Source organism: Dromaius novaehollandiae, chromosome 13 (assembly GCF_036370855.1).
Source record: "Dromaius novaehollandiae isolate bDroNov1 chromosome 13, bDroNov1.hap1, whole genome shotgun sequence".
In the NCBI taxonomy this organism is placed as follows: Eukaryota; Metazoa; Chordata; class Aves; order Casuariiformes; family Dromaiidae; genus Dromaius; species Dromaius novaehollandiae.
The window spans coordinates 19,627,052-19,636,919 of record NC_088110.1 but is presented as its reverse complement, the minus strand read 5'-3'; positions in this window follow the sequence as shown (position 1 = coordinate 19,636,919).

Below are 9,868 nucleotides of genomic sequence, written 5' to 3'. Positions count from 1 at the left end.
TTTGGACTTGATCAGTTTGTAGTGTAACATACTAATTTGGATGGAAAGAGAAACTGATGGTGAAGTGCTTTATTGAAACAGTCCGGTTTAGGTGATTTTGGTGACAGGTACCTAAATATCTTTGCTGATTTAGACCAAAACCAGTTCCTAGGTCACACTGCCAGTTTTGCTGGAATAGAAAATTGAACTGGGATTTTCTGTAGCTAAACATAGTACGGTGACTACTTACTGCTTTTTTCTCTATAAGCTGTCTTTCAAATACAATGTTACTGATTTAGAAATGCACCTGTAACCAGAAGAAAAGTAAATAGATTGTAACTAACATATAATGAAAACAAGGGAGAGCAAATGACAGCTGCTGTGATGTGTCTGAGTTCAGCTATCTCATCTGGAATTTAGTTTGGAGGAAAAATAAATTTCTCTTAAATATGATTAAATGATGCAATGAAGCGTCTGATACCGCTCTGGTAAACGCCTGGTAACCTGCACATCGTTCTGATGCCGTCAGTCCTTGAGGTTTAAAATTGCCTCTAGTATTTCTACAAGGGGCTGTTGAACAGGCAGCCCTGCTCCTGAGACAGAATTGGCCCTTGGGCTTGCAGTTCCTAATTCTTTTGTCTTGATATCAGTCACAGTGCAAGTGTATGTATATTTTGTATATTTTGAATCAACTATTCGTAACACTGAACCTGAAAATCGATCATGTGCCACCCACTGACTGCTCGTTTGCCTGTTAATGTCCTTGTGCACTCAGGGAACACTCAGTTTTCATTATCCTTACATTTCTATGGTTATTTTAACAAATGTTATTTACCAGTTTCAAAATACTTTGTAAATTAATGAGTTCATTACTCTGCCCCTTGTGTTTAGGCTAGTTTCTACTTCTCTTCAAATCACTAAAAACTCTCTTCTAATGCCTCTCACTGTGAAGGCTGACAACAAATCCATAAATGCAGTAATAGCAAGTCTCAATTTTGAGAGAAACATTTTATTTCCCCTTAGTACCTTTAGCAAAAATACATGTAGACATCTTTTCTTGTAATAAAGCTCAACTTTTGACTTCTTTGGTGACTTTTTTTTTTTGCTTTACCCTGTTGGATTTAACCCCCGTGTTCGTGAAGTCATTTCACAATTCTCTCAGAGTTGTAGTGGTTTGTATCAGCTGCTACCCTGTTCCTGTGCTGCTGCTTACTTGTTTTTTCTTCCCATTTTTTCTTGATTCCCAGCCTCAAAATCTGTTTTTAAATCTCACGTACAAACATTTTGTGTCACTTTCTGCTTCATATTGATCCTGAAGACCTCCTTCTACTGCAGTGGTTACAATAAATGAGACAATGTCTGAAGACTAGGTCGAGTCTGATGAGCACACCTGGCATATCTGCTGTCTCTGGGCTTGATCCTATTCCGTTCAAGTTAGTGACAAATCTGCAATTGATTTTAGTACAGCAAGGTCAATATCAAACTTCCATGTATCTGTATATACAGCTGTGCATTACCGATGGAGAATTTTCCTCCCTTTGGGACAGCAGCTTTGTCTTTTTCTGTTACCCAGCATCTTGCATAACTGAGCCCAAACCTGGTTTGGCATTTCCTATCTCTATTGCAATATCAACATCAAAGCCTGGGAGAAAGGAGAAGGGAGGACTTGGGTGTTACTCATCACCTTGCTGCCACTTTGGAACCAGTGAATTTGTGTGCTCTGCATTCAGTTTTATGAATTCGTAAGTGAGAAAAGTTTTCCTTTTTGCTTGACTATATTATGCATAATGAATGCTGTCTGATCTCTGACTGTATGTGTATGTGTTACAACAGCCCCTTTGTCAACTTGTGATGACGGTATGATTATGCTTCTACTGTTTTGGTTTTGTTTTAATTACATGACTTAGTATTATTTACTAATCGGTCTGGGAAGATTCCTTGAATTTAATTTATGCTGCCACTTGACATGTAACATCGTGCTTTCTAATGAGGCGTGCTTCAGCAGTGGATACATAATAACACGTGACATAAAGAAGAACATAATTCCCCTAAAAATATAACACTGAATTCTGCAGAGAAGGAACTCCTGGGCTCTAGGGGCCTGTCCTGCAGCCTTCCCTGAAGTCAGAACTTCCTTCTGCGAAACTTGCAGAACGAGTCCGTGGGCTAAATTTACACAGGGTAATTGCACCTTCTATTTGCCAGCATTACCGTGCCTGAATTCTGAATTTTAACTGATCTGCAGCAAGTTAGGTGCTGAGGTATCTAAGCAAGAGTTAGATGCCCGAGCAGAGGATCCACAATCAAGCCGGTAGAAAAATGTAAAAAGGCCAATGAAGAGATACTATCCCCTTCTATCCAATATCATAGCTTCTTCCAGAATATGGAAGATGGAGCTGCAATTCCTTCATCTGTTTGAGAAATCTGAATCTGTGTCTCACAACACCCAAGAGAATATCCCAGACAATGAACAGGATACTTAGAAGTGGAGAAGTGCTTTCTCAAATCCTTCCTTCGAAACTGGTCTGCTTTGCAAGGAACAATCAAATATTCTGTAGGCTGGTCTGAGAGCAAGCATATTGCTGTAACTTAGTGACCAGGGCACTTGCCTGGGAGGGCAGGATATAGGTTCCCAACCTGCTCCAACAGTCCCTTTGCGGATCCACACAACGTCTGGGAAACAAGCTGGTGATGAAGCACAAATGGGTTTGAGCAAAAAAGCAAGGTGCAGAATTGGACAGCAGCAGATGCAATCTGATCTTCATTTCTTGGCCGGGGCTGCTGCTCAGCAGTCTCCTTAATGACTCAGTTGCATGGTGAAATCAGCTTTCTGAATCCAAAGGGAAAAAGTGGCTTTTATTACAAGGGAAGGCTCTTTCTTGGTAATCTGTTCACGAAGTAGAACATTAACCTGCTGCAAATCATAGTCCTGTAATATAAATGTAATCTTCCTTAATGTTCAAGGCACAGTGAAAATTGGGAGATCTTACAGAATAGAAATGTTCTCATTTTCAAGTGTTAATTGACTTATAGGGTGAGATTCTCACCCTAAGCATGTGGGTATGGCTTCTTGACTTTGTAGGTTATAATTCCTATTATATCATTTGAAGATGATGCATTTTTCTAGTGTTTCAGTGGATGCTTGAATCTTTAAAAAATGTACTGTTCTTTTTGTCAAATGAATAAGGTCTTCCCACTGTTTTAAGAAAACCTTTTTTTCTGATGTGTGTATCCTACGGTCTTCTGTTTTTACTGAAAAGCAAAAACAAAAGTCTATGATTCGGTGTTTTTATAGGTCATATGCAGGTAATACCCAGGCAAAACTAATCCAAGTCTGCTCAAATCCAGTATTGCTCAGTCTGCCTCTGGTTGTTTGAGGACTTATTTTCAAGGAAGAATATTTCTAAGCATGTGGAGGTTATGCATGTCAAAATATGGCTGTCTGAAAGGTACACTACTGAGCACAGGCTCAGTACTTCAGCGCGCATACTGGCTCAACCACGCAGTGCTCACAAAAGCTTGCCTTTGGTTTTTTAAAAGGGTTTATTGGCAGAATTCTAAGTGCACAAAGAAATTGTCTGAACACTCATAGAGAAATTGCCTGTGAAGGCACAGAGGATAGGTTTTCAAAAGCAGTTATTTAAATTTGGTACCTAATTTCCATTGATGTAAATTTTGAAAAATTTGCATGAAGAAATGCTCCATTTTCTTTGACTTGGAAGAAGCCCCTTATTTCCGTAATGTGTCGTACAGTCATTCCACAGGTCTTTAAAACATGGGGAAATACGGCTGCAGGAAATATGAGGGATTTCATGGCGCAGAGATGTAGCATGTTAGTTTGAGAATCATAAAATAATTTAGTTTGGAAGGGGCTGCCAAGCTTTAGTTCAACATAGAGTAAAAATAAAATTAGGTTTTCAAAATTACTGTATGCGTTTATAAATTATCTGTCATCACAGTATTTGTATGAATGTTACTTTAATTTGATTTAGAGAAAGCAGTACTTTTGTGGAGCTAGGGTCCACGTTCACTGCAGTCTACCATTAATCTTAAAAGACACCAGTGGCTGTTACTGCGGAATATAAAGATTGTATGAGCAGCTCTGGGACGTATTAGGGTGTCATCTATTTATTGCATTTACACCACAAGTAGAGAACTACTGTCATCAGTAAGAAAAGCTGTTACAAAATCAAAATTTCTCTGTACTTGATATTATTGGTTGTTACCTACTAAAGATAATTTTTATCTAATTTTTTCCTTCCCATACATTTCATGTAGTTTCTGTTCTGATGGCAGTTTTGTGAGACTGTATGTCAACTTGATCCTGACTTTCTTTTCCTGACCCCTTCGTTGACAGAGTTTTCAGGTTTAAATACTTGCATTTTCTTACAGTTGAGATTCATCCTGCCTATGTTGAATTTCTTTTTCCAACTACACTTTTTGCTTGCACACACAGAATTCCACCTTTCTAACCACAGCAAAATGTTTTGGTGCCCCTACCGCCAAATTCACTTTTGAATTGAATGCTTTACCATTTCCAGAGTACTGCTGGGGACAGGCTTCTGCCATATGACCCTGATAGCCTTTTCCTGCTTTCGTAGTGTTTTTTCTTTATGACTGTGCAGAAAGAGTTGCTGGCCTCGTTGCTGCTGTGTATGTATTTATTCTCCTGTGTGTTAAGAATATGAATCAAAAAGATTTCAGTCCATTTGCAGTGGAGCTTTGTGCTTGTGACTAGTCTTTTCCAGTGCTTTGGATATTTAAATCTTTATTTTTCCTTTTAAACTTCCGTAGCTCCTATTAGAGAGACTTAGAAAAAGTCTGCTTTTTAAAAACCAACCTCTCCTCTACACAATCAATGAAAGCAGAAATCTCATAGCCTGTATATCAGCCATGGTAGACCGTAGATGCTAGAATCCGTTCTGCTTTCAAAAGGGTTTGCACAGTGCATGAAAACTAAATGCAGTCTATTGCAGAATGGTTTTTGCACATCTTTTAGTAATTACATGTTATTATGGTGCTATTTAAATGCAAACTGCTTAAGGGTTGTATTAGTACTTTACCACTTAAGTAACAGCTATTCTTGAGAAGAGTCTCTATACTGAGATTTATTTCGACTTAAGCATCTATCCTGATAAAATACATTTCCTGTTTGAAGGAATATGTGACGTGCTGTGCAGTGGGTTTTTTTGGTTTGTTTCTTGAAAATGAGCCACTTACTTAGTGCTGAGTGTCTAAAGTTGTTTGAAGCAGTCTCTGCTCGTGCTTTCTGCATAAACAATGCAGGCTCTATTTAAATAAAATTCTCAACAATAATTAACATTCTTACCTGGGTGAAGAACCCTTATATAACAAGCTGCCAAGCTGTAAAGCTGTCAGGTTTTGTGCTGCCCAACCAACAAGTGTGTCAGTCACAAATCTCTGCCATTTCATTTGATCCCTTCCTCTCCTGTTTGTTCAATAATGTTGCACCTCGTGTGAATTGGTATAACCTATAACTGTTAGCATTTCCCAAAGTGAGATGTGTGCCCACAGAAGACCAAAAAGGTATTTGGGCATCAGAGTGCAAAAATGGGCAAATCGTTTTCTATTTGTAACTGATCAGTGTTATTTGTGTGAGGTGGAAAAGGTCTGTGGACGCCAGAGTTAACCTGTGTGCAAAATAGGTCAGGTAATGCTGCAGGATGTAGCACAAATGCGTTGTTCTTTGTGTTTTTTAAGACAGGTTTTGATGTGAGCGTGTCGAGTGTATGAAATGGTGCTCGGGAGAATTCTGTAGCTCTGTCGGATTTCTGGGAATTCGTGTTGGGACAACGGTGGAAGAAGGCTTAGAACTTGTGGCTTACAGGAAAGAGAGGTCATGGTTTCCTTCCATGAACAGTAGACTTAGCACTGCAAGTTGGCAATCTTTTTCATACGGGAAGAGGAATGTATTTCAGGTGGAGGACTTTACCAGTGCACGTGGGACATTTGCTTTCAAAACTGGAGCTCTAAGGACTTTATTCTGTCTGGCGGTGTGTAACCGTGGGAATCAAGCGAGAGCCGTGACGGGCTCCTTCACGGTGAATGACATCAGCCTCCCAACAAAATTATTCTTTGCTCCTATTTCTGTATTTCCAATCTGCGAGGTCATGGTGGAGGGGAACAGAGTGTTTGAAGAGACGACCACTCTCCCTTGTGGCTCTGTCCTTTGGCAGGAGGTTATCATCTCTCGAGGATCCTAGCTTTTCGTCAGCCGTTTGAGCTCACAGTCAGCTCAAACTTATCTTCTTTGGTGCAGATACAGCTGTCAAATCTGCAGGCTCTGCTGCGGTTGCTAACATCTGCAAGGAGGACAGGGCTGGTGGTTGGGGCAGAAGTCCTGCAGCCGCTCCAGCAGCGTTTGGCTGTCTCTTAACGCCTTGAGTGATGGTTTTGCAAATCTAAACTTCAGGCATAGGCATTTGCAAGGGCTGTTAGACTGGACAAAAATTCTCTCATAGACCTGTCCAGGGAGCCCAGCTATGGATGATTCCAGCCTGATCGTACATCGGGTGTCTGTACAAGCTGGGTCTGATCTCCTTAGTTTCACAGTCCAGCAGGCTTAGTCCAGGGGAGGACAAACAGTCACCTGAAAGGAGTGTTTGGGGCTGCGAGGGGTGTTCCTGCAGGAGGTGGCCCAGGCCCGGGAGATCAGTGGGGCAGGGCGCGAGGAGGCCCTGGGGCGGGCGTTGGAGGGCTGCGAGGTGGGGCAGGGCTCAGCCTCTCGCTGCAAGCCCCAGCTGCACACTCAGGGTCACAGCCTTTCTATAACTGCCCTCAGCTAACACGGGGAAGGTAATAGCTAGAGCCTGGGTTTTCTTCCCCTTTACTCCCTCCCTCCCCAGCTGCCCAGTGTGGTTATTTACACCTGTGAAGAGCGAGTAAGAAAGTCAGCATAAAATGCTGCCATTCTGGTTTGGCAGTGTTTAACAGCCTTGTAAATGAATGTTCAAATTTTCAGGTGGAGGATTGGGTCTTCTTGCAAATCTTTTTTTTCTTTTCCTAATTCTGAATCTTTTTTTTTTAATCCTTTTTTTCTATCCTGAATAGAAGATCTAGGGTGATCATGCAGAATGATGCATAAGTGGGGAATTTCTTAAGAGGGATTAATTTGAAAATGATTCAGGAAAGCTCATGATTCATCTCACACTCCACGAGAATGCTGTGAAGCAAAGCGGCATGTGCAGATATTCCTTTGGGAAATGACAAACCATTTGAACTGTATTTTCATTAAGAAAACGTACTCCTGTTTGTGTCTGTGCAAGTATTTAGTGTTACAGATCCCAGTGCTCCCGAGAAGACATTCTGCACTCAGCCTTGCAGGGTGATCAGTGGGAGTTTTGTCAAAGTAAGGCTTGTAGGACTGGACTGATTTCTGTTCATGATCCTCTTTGTCATTCTGTTTGCTGATTGCTATTTTCTTAAGCATTTCTCCTCATTTAAAATTTGAGAGCTGCTGAAGGAAATGGTCACGGTTGCCTGTACGAATGGAGAAGAAAAATGTACTAAATTCTTCCTTTTTATAGGGTGCTGTCGTTCTGCTGGTAAGGAAGGCGCTCTCCGGAGCACGGGTTAATGCAGTCTCCACGCTGGATGCCCCGCGCCGGTGCTGACTCACCCTTTTGCTGGCCCGCGGCCAGGGTCCGGGTGTGCGGGTGTTTACCCGCCGCTTGGCTCCCTAATGGGGCCGTGCTGGGTTTTCTCGTGCTTGAAACGGTTGGGGAAAGAGTCAAGGTTTCCAATCAGCTACATTGCAGCCTCTTTCTTTAAAGTTCAGTTTAATCTTGCAATAAATTTTAGAGAAGGCGGTTTTATTTAGGAAACTGTCTTTAGAGAGGGCCAGTGTCTCTGGCTAGCTACAGCTGTGTGCGATGAATCCCACCAGGTCTGGGGCGTTTTGAGGTATTTCTGTTAAGAGTCTTTCCAATAACCATGAGATCAGTGTCCAGGAAAATAACTCTGTGTTTGATGCTGTTCCCTGTAAACGCATAGCCTGGACAAGGTCCTGTTCGCCTGGCGTGCCTGAGCTGGGCGCAGGGCGGTGCTGGGGATGGGGTGGGTATTGCGAGCACCTTTGCCCTTTGCCTCCTTGGGATGGGCCTGGTCGGGGGCATGAGGAACTTACAGGCTGCTTTATTTTGTAGTTAATAACCTGTATTTTTTCGGCTGTCATTGCAGGGAGCAGCCCTGTGCAGAGGAGTGATGAAAGGTCATTATGGCAGGAAAATCCTGAGAGGGCCGGACCGCTGATATTATTAAGGCTTGCTTTCAGGAATAAAGGGAGGATTAGAGCCGAGCGCTTGCTGACTCCGAGTGCCGTACCCTGAGCAGTAAGGCACGCTGCTGCCTATCAGCCGCGCGGTGCTCGTCCGACCTTTACCCCTGCAACAGCAGGGAATCCCTCGGCGGCTCAGCTGGCAAGATTTTGGAGTTGTTGCTCATTATGAGCCTAATGGGCAAAAAGTGGACTTGGAGGGAATTGTTTGCCGGAGTACTGAGTCCCTGACAAACAGCTCGTTGCAGCTGCATACAAAATAAACAAATGAGGGGCTAAGATAATGCAGATCTTGAATGATTAGGCATGGGAAGAGTTTTATGTGAATGCCTTTATCCATCTAATGAACCTCTTGTAGAAACTGAATACCCTGGAGCTTGGTAGGCAGCATGTGTAATCGCTAACCGAAGGCTGGAAGGACAGCAGGATGAAATTGCTGATCTTGTAATAGCGAATGTAGCACTTATTTACAGCCACATCAGAAACACATTTCTGGATGACTGTGAATAACTTACTTCTAGATGATAGTAATTAACTTAATCCTAACAAGTCAAGATTGCCGCTTAGTGTTTAAATCATTTTTTGTTATAGACACTCTGTTGGAAGCAGCTTTTTATCTAACATCTCAGGCGGTAGCAGCACTTCAGTACCTCCTTTTTCAAACATGACTCTTACTTGCGAAGAGCATTTTCCTTTTTCTTTTCATAGTTGTGGACCAATCCTATTTCTGCCTATGAGCAATGGACAAAAATAAGTTACGCAGACATCTAGAATCCAAGTTGATAAATGTGACTGAGGAGTTGAGGAAGGTTAAAACATAGTAGAGCACCTCTTTTTACTAACAAGAGTTAGTGATAAAATTGAAAATGTTGGATTTTACTCAAAACTTCTCAGCTACTGCTGTTAAATTTTAAAGTAAAGATATGGAACCCTGCCTTCTGTGCTAGTTAGGGTTTTTTTGATTTTTTTTGAAAATTACCCTCTCCATTACTGACTTCTGCTGTAGCTGGTTTGTGCATTGCGGGAAGGGGTTGTGCAGGCTGAAGTTATGGGTTTTCATTGGGGTCCTGGCTCTTCATTTTTGCTCGGACTGGGACATCGAGTCACATTGAAAGTACTGTACCTGTTACATACAGACTTTAGGCTTGAATGACCTGTCCGTCTGGGAGGAGGAGATTTACTTTACACAGGTACTGATTATTACCTGGAAGTTTGCTGAAGGATGCATGAAACTGTAATCACTAGGTTTGTTCCTGACTCATTAAGTAGCATTATAACTTCTATGTTGAGACTTTCGTGAGGATAATATTCTGTACATTTTTTCGTGTTAAAAGCTGTCGTGTAGTTGAAGATAATTAATCCCTCCCTGAACAATTAGGGCTGCTTTACAATAAAATTATAGCTGGAGATTATATATGTGTTTAGATATTCCTGCATAACCAATTTGTAGCAGAAACTTAGTTCTTATCCTAGCAGAGACTTTCCTTTATAAAAACTCTTGATTCTTTCATCTGCATTTCTGGTCTTTGCTTCGTGCTCTGTGTTAATTCGTTTATTCTCTGCTAAATAATAAATTGTTTCCTTTTTCTGAAA